This window comes from Montipora capricornis, chromosome 10 (assembly GCF_036669925.1).
Source record: "Montipora capricornis isolate CH-2021 chromosome 10, ASM3666992v2, whole genome shotgun sequence".
NCBI lineage: Eukaryota > Metazoa > Cnidaria > Anthozoa > Scleractinia > Acroporidae > Montipora > Montipora capricornis.
The window spans coordinates 24,331,894-24,345,536 of record NC_090892.1 but is presented as its reverse complement, the minus strand read 5'-3'; the positions used below and the strand labels follow the sequence as shown (position 1 = coordinate 24,345,536).

The 13,643-nt window shown below is 38.9% G+C and overlaps 1 pseudogene; it reads right to left on the bottom strand.

The window, feature by feature from the left end:
- Positions 1-289: 289 nt before the first annotated feature.
- On the bottom strand, positions 290-9,678 carry LOC138020485 (uncharacterized; annotated as a pseudogene).
- Positions 9,679-13,643: the final 3,965 nt, after the last annotated feature.

The window sequence follows — 13,643 nt, the reverse complement described above, 5'->3', positions numbered from 1 at the left end:
TAAGAGGCAACTCAGATATAGCCTCCTCAACAAAGCTCAGATGAGCTAGGGCAGAGTTCTTGTTCCTTGAAAAAATAGGCGGAGGCGTAGAATGATAACATCTAAAATAAACTGACTAGAACCAATCGAATGCCAAAGCTGTATATGGTTCCTCAATCTATCTGGAACAAGAATATTACAACACAACTAACACCCTGTTCATATTCGTAAAAGTCTAAATTGTAATGTTCGGAAAAATAATTTGATGACTTATCTCTGTTCTGTCGGGATTGGGAGGGGTCACAGGCCATCACATGCGCTTGTTAGGCTGATGTGCTGAAGACTGGTAGTTCAGGACGGGGCACTGACTGCGAAAATGACCAAACTTTCCACACACGAAGCAGGAACTTCCTCGCAAGCCAAGAGATGCTTTGGTCCAGCTGCCAGTGTACGGATTCTGTAATGCTATAGGAAAAACTGAGGGTTGCAGAAGAGGGACGGGAGAACTGGCTCGCGGAGCACCGGAAAACTGTGGAAATGACGATCCTTGAGAGAAATTGGGTCTTCTCTTTTGGGATTGAGCGTGCCTTCGTTTCTGAGAGGCTCTTGCCTCAGCCTGCCTTATTCTTTTGTCGGCAAGATCTCTGTGTTGATATTCGTTAACTACTTCCCAACCTTCTTCGGCAGAATCCGCAATAAGGATGCGCCTGTTCCTGTGGGCAAGCTTCTTCTGACCTTCTTTTAATTCTTCGAGGGCTTTATCCACCTGAGGCGGTGTAGCTGCAAGGAACGAGGAGGCCGACTGAACGTGATCAAGCACTTGTGAATTAACTTCGAACTGCTTTTCGTTCCCTTTCTACTTAAATTTAGGCGCCGATGAAGCTGCTGACTTTAACTTCTTGATCCCCAAGTTGTTTTCGTCTGCTAATTCTCTCTTCAGCGAAGAAAAGCCAGAACATAACTCCTCGGCATAATAACAGATAAAATTTGAAAGTTCGAGAGCTGAGATGAATACATTACATCCCGACAAACCTTATATATCTAAATAACAATAGACTAATTCAATGCCATAGCGGCACCCGTGCATTTCATGCCAACAGGAAAATATTTACATTCTTTGTCGCTATCACTTACAGTTCAGCTCCTCTGAATGAAAATACATTTCATCACAGTTCATCAAGGTGAAAATGGGAAATCTTTACACACCTGTCTTCTTTTTAGGATATTCTACACGCTTTACCTAAGGAAACATTGAATTAAATCAGTTACGCAACTCAAAATGCATGCCAAAATTCTGAAGATAGTAGTACTAAAATCTCTCAACAACAAATGTGGCATGACTATTCCGGGGTGGACGGTACAACAGCTGGCCATAGTACCAGTCATTATCTAAAGGATAGTGTTTAGGCCTAAGGTTAACATTTTTGTAAGGGTTTGGAACCTTGTTTCAGTTATAGTACCCACCACCCCTGGAATAGTCATGCCGCGAGAAATGGAACTGGGAGTTATTATGATCTTCCAATAAAAGGCATGTGCCAATCAGCTGAAGATTTGATTTCAAATTAGCACATGTTTTCTAATTATAATAACAATTGGAGCCGGTACTTATTGATACACATAAAAATCACTTTCATGTGAGATTATTATTCTTTCATGAGCAATCATGCCAAAAGTGACGACTTATACTCAAAAGCGAATTGAATCTCTTCTTGGGCAAGGTCTTCATCCTGTAGCGATATTCAAGGAATTGAAGACTGAAAGCTTACCAGTAAGTTATCCAAGTGTTGCTAGAATTGTTGGAAAGATCAGGCTTACTGGATCTACAGAGAATCTTGCGAGATCAGGACGGCCAAGGAAGTTGAATGAAGCAGCAAAGGCCTTTATCAAGTCATAGATTCTTTTCATCTGAGAACAGAGAAGGCCTGGGTTTGATGCGTGGTTGTTTACAGTTTTATTAATCTTTTACAGTGTATTTGGAAGATTTAGCAAAGGAAGGGCATTTCAACAAGTTTTGAATGTGCTAAGAAATTACGCAAAACTACTCTTGGTTCCTTTGCCCAGGCCAGGGCATTAATTAAGCTTGTCACAAACATACACACGGGAATTTGGGTTACCAGGATCAGTGGTATTATTGTGTGTAATGTTTATGTTTTCGTGGGCAATGAAAATTAATTGACAAAGTAACAAAGATCTAGCACCTCACTGTAGGACCGAGTTCTTCAGTTCTTCAGTATATTTTCTCTTGTATTGGAACACTCTGTCCAAAACTCACTGCGAGTGTAGCGGTTTTGTGAAATTTCCCTGCTGTTTCGTTCCAGTGAGCACGAATTTTCACTGATATTTCGCTTGTTTGAAAATTCGCGTCGTCAGTTTTTGCGAAATTTCGTTGATATTTCCCTTCTTCGAATTTTCGTTCTATCTTACGCAATTTCGCCGACTTCCATGAGATTTCACATGTCAAATTTCGATGAGAAGAAAGCACGAATATCGTCGAAATTCGCTCTCATTACTTTTGCACAGTACTGTATGTGCCCTCACTATTATGTCCCTGGTAGGTAGATGATCATCAACAATCTTATTTAGCGGTGCTTCCCAATACTCGTATTGGTCATTAACAGATTCGAAACTGTCACCCACATGCCAAGGGGCCCTTTGCAGATCTTCTTTAAAATTCTTCTCATTAAAGTTCTTATAGCTACGCACCGTCAGAATTCTAGACTTCTGTTACCCGCCATTTGCAACGTTCTCTAGTGATGTCTTGTAGTAGCTCTTATGGTAATGTAGTCATGCATCAATATACTTTCTTTCTTTGACAGTTTCTGAAGAAAACGAATCTGGGGAAAATACAGCAGCAACATGTGTCAAGCTGAGATTGTATGTACGGACGTTTATGACGTCATGGCTATAAAACTAAATTTTCTCACATCGATGGGTTACCACATTTTCTTAGCAATACATGTAAATTCAATTATTGTGCTGAATACAATAGATAGGTATATGTGTAACTACAAAATGTAAAAAGAGACCTGCATTTCAAAGTACTACTATTGTACCTCAGACCTGATGTCAATGTGACTATTTTTTATATAGTTTTTATATTTTCAGAATTGTTTTACTTATTGTTCGTTTCGGACTTTTTTGGAGTTTGCATTTCTTGTTACAACATCATTCCTGATAATAAGTTGTCACTGAACATTAAGTGAAATAAAAATATCCAGTACAAACTTTATGTTTGGTGGTATGCTTGTTTCCAGAGTGGAGCTGATTATTTCTGTTTACCAAAAATATAAAATAGATGCAATGCAGAGGTTAGGAAATAAACTGAATTCTGGCACTCCCAAGGGGTTGGTACCTAACCTCGTGTTATTCCAAAAACAGTCCTATACCTCCGCTATTATCATCACCATAGCAAAAAGATCAAACTTGCAATGGTTGACATCTATTTTATTCCTCTTGAACACCTCATTCCATATGTCCTGTCTGAACTGGAATGTCTTTGGTCTCAGCACTCTAGTAGGGGCCATTCTGTCTGGATGCCAGGAGTGTTGGTAGAAGCGAACCGAGGAAACTTCTCGGGCAATCCATCTAATCACAGCTCGTTTTAATACACTCTGGCCTGTTGCTGTCGTGACAAAAACTTGACAACTCGCACATGTGTAGAATGAAAGTCGAAAGGCATCATATACGTACAGTGCTCTTCCCTGGTCAAAAAAATAACAAAGAAGCTGCGATCACGCAAGGCTTTTAAGCTATGTAAAAGTCTTTTACCGCTGAATTCAAAGTTTCTCATCGAATGGAAATTAAATGGAATCATTGATGTTTTTTTCACTGCGGTGACTTGCCCGGCGCCTGCCAAAAGGTTGAAAGTTATCCTGAAAATTGGTAAGTAAGCTCTTCATATATATGTATATAAGACATCATGTCAATAGACACTTCTGGTGTAATACAAATGTAGACCCGGGAACCATTTTTGGCGCTGTGACACTACAAGATAACACTCGCCGGCTCTTCTATATTTACAGGCTTTGCATTGTTGACAACAGTTTGTCCTCACAACCAAAGGATTGAAATTGCATATGTTTTGTCGAGTCTTCTCTGCCGAGAAAGATGAATAAAAACACATTACAAAGGGCGAATTTTGTAGAGAATTGAAACGGACACAACTACTGAACTATTTCCAAAATACATGTACTGATCATCAAAGTGCTGTCAAAGTGACTGCAGTTGTTTACAAACCTGAATAGCCGATCGATATGTGATCGATCTTTACAAACCACACTACGAAATTTTGCGTACAACAAGCGAAATTACGCTTTTGGTTTTTCGCGCTGGTCTCGAAAATGCGGCGAATTTTCTCTCTTTGTTTTTAGAGCGAATTTTCGCGCTGGGCTCGAAAATGCGGCGAATTTTCTCTCTTTGTTTTAGCGAAATTACGCTAGAAACATCGCGAAACGACGCTCGAATTTTCGAGCGAAATTTCGTCGAAAGTTCGCAGGGACAAAGAACGAAATTCGCGCATTTCGCTCTCATTACTTTTTCACAATACTGTACTGATAGCAACTTACCCAATCCAAAATGGCCAGATGGACCCTCATCGCATATCTATTGTCACCAAAACTGATCCTCTTCGGGGCATATTTAAGGACCACCACATGGAAGGTCTCAATGTAAAAGAAGTCACGGCACTGTAGAAAGTAAAGGGTCAACGTATACTTTTCACAATGTGTTTGGCAAGTAAATATTCCTTGTCTTATTAATTTGTTCTACGCAACAATATACACAAGGGTACGTGTGGTCAAGTTTAAAATGTCATTTGCTTTTGTCCATGCCCACTAACCAGAAGATAATCAGAAGGGTTCTTGTAGATGGTGGTCTTTGTTATAGCTTTCATGTAGGCTTCTTTTGCTTGTGGTGCGGTGATGGGCTTTTTGCTGCACACATCGCCAGGGTGTTGACATCTGGAATCTTTATCGCACAGATCATGCTTACCCTAATTACGGTAACATTTTCTGCCAAAAATTAGATTTCCTCAACATCTGTCCTGCTATAATGCTACAAATGCAGTAATTTACACCCAGCATTTTGTTGGATTGATTCCTAATAACACAATACGTATATAAGAATCCCTGGGCGAAGTGATGAGCTGTGGGGCAGCATCAAACTGCTACGCAACTACTACTACTAAAACTCCCAATTTCTCATGTGTCCAACAAAACTATGGGCTATCATACCCTTTAAACATGGCCAGTCATAAATTTCATGCGAAGTATGGTATAGGTTTGTTGTATCATACATTGGTTTACAATGAAGCACCTCTACAAACCTGGTAATGGTCCACAATGTTGAGTAGGTACTGCTGAAACCCAGCATCAGTCCCATCATTGTTCCTCATTGCCCAGTAGAAATGTGTTTTGGTGGCTTTGGCTATGTAAACAACATCACAAAAATTTCAACTGGAGATAAAAAAAACCAGCAACAAAAACAGAAATTGCAAAAATGAAACATCCCTGTACCTTTATCCGCTAATTCAGAAAACCATGAGCACCACTGCAGACTTTTTTCATGTAACGTGTCACTCCTTTAGTATCTGCAGCAAGATAGAGTTTTTGAAGTGGAAAGGCTGAACATATTTCGAGTGCTGCTCAGGCGAAGTGAAGGGTACCACACAGTCACTGACATATTAACTGTTATACCTACTTACCATGCCCGGTGTCAAATGAATTCTTGATGCCTCTTTGCTCAAACCACTTTTTCAATGTTCTGACACAGTCATGGGCCACCTTTGTTATATTGTATCCTACAAGCAAGGGTATGTCTTATATATCATGGTTTTTGCCTTACACTAGTCCTTGGTTACCAAGACAGAAATTCTACGACATAACAGCTAAAATGGCGAAACAGAGTTACAGAGTTACTAGAACCTGTAGGTGCCAAGGAAGGATATTTCCATTTAGTGAATATAGGCAATAGGCAACAAGAAATGCACGGATGTCTGTAAAACACACAGAAGCTACAACACAATTAGGCACCTTCAGTTTCTGTGAGGTTTGTTACCAGCTGTTTTGTCATTGGTACGTCTCTACTAGGAGCACTCATTTCATCTGCGTGGCTCCAATTGCAGAATTTTGTTGCTGAGAGCCAAAAAAACACATAGATGACTTGTTGTTTTAAGGCAGTGACTTGTTGTTTTAAGGCAGTGAGCGAAGATGATGTTTCACGCCTAATAGGGTCGTCCGTAAAATCGTGTAGTCTTGATCCAATTCCTGCCTCTCTTTTGTTAAAGTGTCTGGATTCTTTTTTACCTACTTTGGTGAGAATTATCAACCTTTCTCTGTCTAAAGGTGTGTTTCCTGATTCTCTTAAAGTGGCCAAACTCACTCCTATTCTTAAAAAAGCTAATGCTGATCATGAAGTTTTTTCAAATTTCCGTCCTGTTTCAAATCTTCAGTTTTTATCTAAACTGATTGAAAAGGCTGTTGCATATCAGCTTAATTGTTATCTTGCTGAACATGATCTTCATGATTTGTTTCAGTCGGCGTATAAAGCTATGCACAGCACTGAAACGGCTTTGGTACGTATCCACAACGACATCCTTCAATCTGTTGATGCTGGCAACTGTGTCATTCTGATTTTCCTTGATATGTCAGCTGCGTTTGATACAGTTGTTCTTGATATCTTGCTTGATAGACTTGCTAATCGTTTTGGTGTCAGGGATGTTGTTTTAGTTCGTACCTCACGAATAGGAAGCAATTCGTTGGTATCAATGAGTCTTCCTCGTGCCTTGTCAACCTTGATGTTGGAGTGCCACAGGGCTCAGTACTAGGGCCTCTTCTTTACTTGCTCTATACTTCTCCATTAGCTGACGTTGTTAAGCGTCATAATGTTAGTTATCATTTTTACGCTGATGATTCTCAGTTGTATTTGTCATTTAAGGGTAACCAACAGCTTGCACAATCGAGACAGTCTTTGGAGCAATGTCTCACTGACAGTTCATCTTGGATGCTTGCTAATGGTTTGAAGCTAAATCATGATAAGACAGAGCTGATGTGCATCCACTCTAGGTTTCTTAGTCGCCCTCCATTAGATGAGATCGTAGTTTGTGGTGAAACTATTGTCCCTTGTACTTCTGCTGTTAATTTGGGAATAGTTTTCGATGAATGCATGACTGGGGAACTTTAAGTCAGCAAGATTTGCAAGTCGTCTTACTTTCACTTAAGAAATCTGTCTTCTATTAGAAAATATCTTACTACTAATGCTGCTCACACTATTGTTCACGCTTTCATTTCTTCCAGACTCGATTACTGTAATGCTCTTCTTTATGGGCTCCCTAAATATCTTGATGACAGGCTACAGCACGTTCAGAATTCTGCTGCTCGTGTTGTTACGTTTACAGGGAAGTTTGATCACATCACCCCTGTGTTGATTGATCTTCATTGGCTTCCTGTATACTATAGGGTTATCTTCAAGTTGCTTCTGCTCACTTATAAGGCCTTAAATGGTCTGGCTCCTTGCTATCTGTCTGATCTTTTTTCTTATCGTTCCTCTTGCTACTCTCTTCGCTCTGTTACAAATAAACTTCTTGTTGAACCTAGAGCTAAGCTCACCACTTATGGTTTTCGGTCCTTTTCTTTCGCTGCTCCGAGACTTTGGAATAGGTTACCTTTGAATATTCGTTCTTGCTCCTCAGTTGCTAGTTTTAAGAGCAGACTCAAAACGTTTCTTTTTACATTATTTCTTGATAATAAGAAATTTAATTAGTTATTTGTTTCTTTTTAATCATTTTCATTTTTTATCGCCTGGTTTGATATTTCTTTCATCATTTGATTTTATCATTATCATTTCAATAATTGTTGTTTGAAATAATAAGAATATTTTATAGATCGTTTGTAGAATTAACAATATTTATTGTATAATAAAATTCCATAGAATTTAGTGCTTTTAAATCGTTTTTATTGTAAATTACTGTAAATTGTAAATTGTAAATTGTAAAGCGCCATGGACAGCGATACATGGATATGAGCGCTATATAAATAAAGTTATTGTTATAAGATGATTAAAGTGGAAACACCCTTTGAGAAAAGTCACACAAGAGTTACCAACTTCATGGGTCTTAGCATTCGACATAGGCTGGAATTTCGTACATGTACCTCATAGAAATAGCTGTAACTGTAGAATGCATGGCTGATCTACTTGAGTCATGTCTGGCATCTGTTATTATAGACTGTAATATGCATTGGAGTAAAAAATGAATGGAAATAAAGAAAAGTATTGAAAAAAAGTTAAGGTAACAAGTGAAGGTAAGAAATGACTTTGCACTGTGTAAGGTATTATTTTCAATTTTTCCCAATGCAAATATTAATTGCAACAAACACTAAACAGACACAGCTAACACCTAGCCGGTTGTATGTCAACTTACATCCCCGCTTGTAATATAGTCTTGTTTAGCTTGAACTTCTGCCCTTGCATCAGTCATGGTCTTGTTGCACAGTTCCTGAACTACAGACACATATCGAAATCCTTGGTCTTTACATACTGCCAAGCAAAAGGATACAGCTCGATAAGCCAAAATGTAACTGGTAGCTTCAAATGATACCCCAACAGATTGGGGCACATGCTAGTTTACTACAGACCACACCACACTGCTGTGAAATTTCAGGAAACATCACATCATAGAAAGAGTGAAATAATGTACTATAATGTATAAGTTAAAGGTCACATACTTGTGTCTATTGTTTTGTCCATCACACAACCAATGCTGGCAGCTTCACCAAAACCATGATACTGAGTTTCAGTGAGTCCAGTACATGTGAAAGCATGAACTATTCTACAAAGAGGATTTTTAAAATCAGTGTATTACTCAAATGAGCAAACAGATTTATTACAAGAGATAAAACATGAGAGAACAGGATGGTGCACACTAGCTACATGTAGTCCGGCAACGACATGTAAAAAAAAATGAAAAGCCATAAAAAGGATCGAGGAGAATATACTTGTAAGCTTATAATACTTATAATATAATTTCCAGGAATATTTTTCATCAAATATGCTTACTTGCAAAATAGGTCATGTACATATTGTACTCACCTAACATTGGCATAGTACTTTGCAGGGTGTGCCAGAACGTAAGAACTTAGCCAAGTAATCGAGTCGTTCCACACGCAGGGAACTTCAATTTTACAAACATGACCTTGACTTGAAAAAGTAGCTGAACACCATTTGTAATCTTTGCCACAAAATTCCCACAAAGGATTTGTGGTAAAGTACTTACAAAGTGCTTGCAAAGATGATTTCGTGCACACATAGCATCCATCATCAACCATAGACTCCACATATATCTGTCTTTTTCGAGTTTGTTGTTGGACGGGCACCTCACCAGAACTCGGTGATGGTTTAGAGGGAGCCGTTGTTGGCCTTTTCAGTACATTAGTCGACAGCTGATGGACGAATCATTTCAAAATACGAAAGAAGTCTTTCCATTAAATCAGCATTCTGCGTGAAAGAGGTGTTTCTGTGTACACCAAGAGCTCACTTAGCATTGTTTATTCAGTGTTTGATGGCTTCCTAACGATTTTGCTGTTCCTTTTTTACTTCAATTGTCAGACTAAAATGTGGGCTTCGTTCCGCTGGATCTCGCTGTTCATTTGCACGTTTGTTGGTTTCTGTGCGTTTCTTTTTATCTGGAGGGGGTAAGCTTTCCATTTTTTTTCAAATCGTAGAAAAATCTCATCAAAAGGTCTCTGACAAAGGAACATCAAAGCAAATGAGGGTTACTTCGTTCGTGTTTCTATGCGTCAATCTGATTTGAGCCGTGAAGAGTTAGTCAAAACGATCACAGAGAAGACAACCCCAAACCGGTTGACAGCAACATTGATCGTCTCGGAAACACAGACTGTCATTTAGTTCACATTGGTGATTTATTTGTATTTGAGATAAAAACGTAACAAAGCAGGCATATCATATAAACCGTGGCAATAAGAATTTGGATCTGAATTTTCTTGGGTGTTTTACCTGTAGTAGTAGTAGTAATGTCGGATTATTGAAGTGCTTTCGAAAGTCGCTCAGAAGCAAAGGAGAATTTCAATCTTATAAACTGAACACTCGCACATGTGGCATAATGGTGGTCGGCAGCGTCCTGTTCTGCTCTCGTAAAATTATGATTCCTCTGATCATTTATTTGCTCATGACTCAGCTCAAACCACATATTCAAGCTGATAACCATCTCGGTCACATACTTGTTGGTTCGAATTTGAATGTGAAGCCGACGTACAGTCGAAACTCTGGCCCAAGGCATGGATACTCAAAAGTTGACAAGTTGCCTTCGACATGCAAAGTATCAAAGCTGCTCAATTTGACAGAGTCATCTCTGCTGGTTCTATCGTTTATTTTATTGGCTGGTGTTATAAATCCTCATCCTGGTCCTGGCAATGTTTTTGACGTCCCAACTCTTAATTTCAAAGCTAGAGGGCTTTCGGTTGTTCATTTGAATGTTCGAAGCCTTCTCGGAAAGATGGATCAATTAAGATCGTGTGAACGCAATGGCGCAGATGTTGTAACCTTATCTGAAACCTGGCTAAATAAAGGCATAGCTAACAGTGAAATACAGTACTGTGCAAAAAGAATGCAAACGAATTTCGTCGAATTTCGGTTATTGTTCTCGAAATTTCGCCGAAATTTCGGTGGGAAAGGTGTGATTTTTCGAAAATTCGCAAATCTAACAACGAAATTTCGTTTGGAGTTCGTACGTACTGAAACGAAAATTCGCAAATCTAACAACGAAATTTCGGTTGGAGTTTGTACGTACTGAAACGAAAATTCGCAAATCTAACAACAAAATTTCGGTTGGAGTTCGTACGTACTGAAACGAAAATTCGCAAACCTACAACGAAATTTCGGTTGGAGTTCGTACACACTGAAACGAAAATTGAAGAACTTAACATTTCACAGTGTACCAGCGCCTTTAATCAAAATACCGTAATCCTAAAGCCGCGGCCACACCAGCGATTTCTGCTCTCGCCGGTGATGCCATTTTTTCCAATTTGGTCACGTTGCTAGCGCGCGATGAAAATCGCAATTGTAGCCACTCTTAAACTGGCAATGCGACAGCAGAAAACACCGTTGAAAAAAATCACGAGAAATTGATTTAGTTGAATTTGTTGTGATTTTTTCAGTTGTCGCGTTGGCAGTTCAAGGGTGGCTACACTTGCGATTTTCACCGCACGCTGGTGACACGACAAAATTTGAAGCAAATCGCATGACCGTCGCGAGCAAAAAATTGCACGTGTAGCCGCGGCCTAAAACGAAATTTTGTAAAGTCTTGGTTAGTGTTTCGCATTTTAATGAATGAATGGAATCAACAACTGTATTTCTTCTCTCAACCTTGAGTGTAGACAAGCATTACAAGCGATTTCGTTTCCTTTATTCAATGGATACTTTGTCAATAAAAAGACATAAGATTTTTGGTACGCCCAATGCATCAATCTTGAGACTCCAAGAATACAGCCATAGACAATTTAACATACCAAACCTACAATAGCAATTCTTCTTGGTTTTCACGTCACGCAAGTACCACGCAAAGAAAAAATAAAATCGCTTACCATTCAATAAATTAAGTCAAGAAATTGAGATGTTGTAGGAGGGTAATAAATCATGAGCGTGTCAAAGTTTTAGGGCTATGCGATGATCCAAACTCGAGTTATTTGGCAATAGACACTTCTCATGACATATTGGTTACTCAGAACTCGAAAACACATGGGCAATCGACACTTTCGTGACATAATTCTTAGAAGCAATCCAGATGTCATGCATTGACTGAATGCTTCCTTTACCATGACTAATCTGCCCACTTAAATAATTTTACTGTCATCGAAGCCACACGAGAGGAAGACGGATTGGAGAGACAAGCGAGAAGGAGGACATACTCGCTGCGAACTTTCACTATTTCGCTATGCCACGACGAAATTTCGCTTGAATATTCGCACGGCCGTTGCGAATTTTCGTTTTGATTGAAACACTAGGCTTTTCGAAAATTCGAATGACTTTTCGTTTCGCCCGAAATTTCGTTATATTTCGTCGAAAAGTAGCGAAAAGCGCGAAATTCGCTTGCATTCTTTTTGCACAGTACTGTAGAGTTGCCAGGGTATTCTATCATTTGACGTGACCGTAGCGAAAGGACTGGTGGTGGTGTGATAATTTATATTCGTGAAGGTTTGGTATTCACCGAGAGAAATGACCTTCATAATAACAAGGAGGCAATTTGGATACAAGTGAATCAAACTCGCTGCAAGCCTTTAATTATTGGATGTATCTATCGACCCCCAAATCAACAAGTGGACAAATTTCTTGAAGATTTTAATAATTCTTTGGCCGGAATTGAATCCCATTTTGACAAAATTATACTTGGTAACTTCAACATCGATTATTCAACTAAAAAGACAAGAAATGCTAATCAGTCAGATAAACGAAAACTCAAGTGAATAGTAGACCTTCACGACATTAAACAAATAATTGACTTTCCAACACGTATCGCTGAACATTCTGACAGTCAAATTGATTTAATATTCACTGAATATTAATATGTCCACAAAATTGTTGATTTTGGAGTAAAGGACTTGGTATCAGTGATCACTCAATGGTGTATTGTGTGTTCAAAAGTGGTCTTATGAAGGTTCCGCCAAAAACGCTTGAATATCGAAGTTTTAAGTCGTACAACAAATCATCCTTCAGACAAGATCTCATAAATGTCCCATGGCACGTTCTTAATAATCCTGAAGATTTAGAAGGCTGGGTGCAAACTTGGAACAAATTATTTCTACAAGTTGCGGAGGATCATGCGCCAAATAAAACACGTAAAGTTAGAGGAACTCTGACTCCCTGGATGACTTCTGAAATCGCAACCTTGATGAGAGATTGTAATTACCATCCAAAAAAGGCAAAAGGTAGCAAAACTAATTTTCATTGGGAACAATACCGTGCCTTCAGAAATAAGGTCACACATGAAATCAAAAAGTCGAAGTCGGAGTACTACTGCAACCTTATTAAAGACTCTCGAAACAATCCTAGTGATTTATGGAAATCCGTCAAAGAAGCAATACCTGGAAGCAATCGACGCAGAGATAACGTAACTAGTTTAGTATCAGATGGGATTACACACACCAACCCCACATCAATGTCTTCAATATTTAACAAATTCTTTGCAACTATTGGCGTAAAACTTGCTGAGAAATTTACAATGAGGAACACTCTGACAACTAACCGTGTAAATCAAGCCTCAAGCCTCAAGCTCGATCAGTTGCGAGTCTGTTATAAAGATGATAAATGAACTTAAACCTAGCAAGGCAGTTGGTTTGGATAAAGTGAGCTCTTGGTTGTTAAAGGATGCTGCTGATATTGTTGCATCAAGTCTTACATCGTTATTTAACATCTCCATAAATACTGGTTGCTTTCCGTCCACATGAAAACTGGCAAAGAGATCTCCTCTTTTTAAAAAAGGGAATAAACAAGATCCTTCTAATTACAGACCGATATCGGTACTACCTACTATTAGTAAACTACTAGAGAAAGCTGTACATATGCAACTATACTCATATCTTCATGATAATAACCTGCTTTCTCAAAAACAGTTTGGTTTTAGACTGAACTCTTCTACTGTCACCGCTTCAGCTATG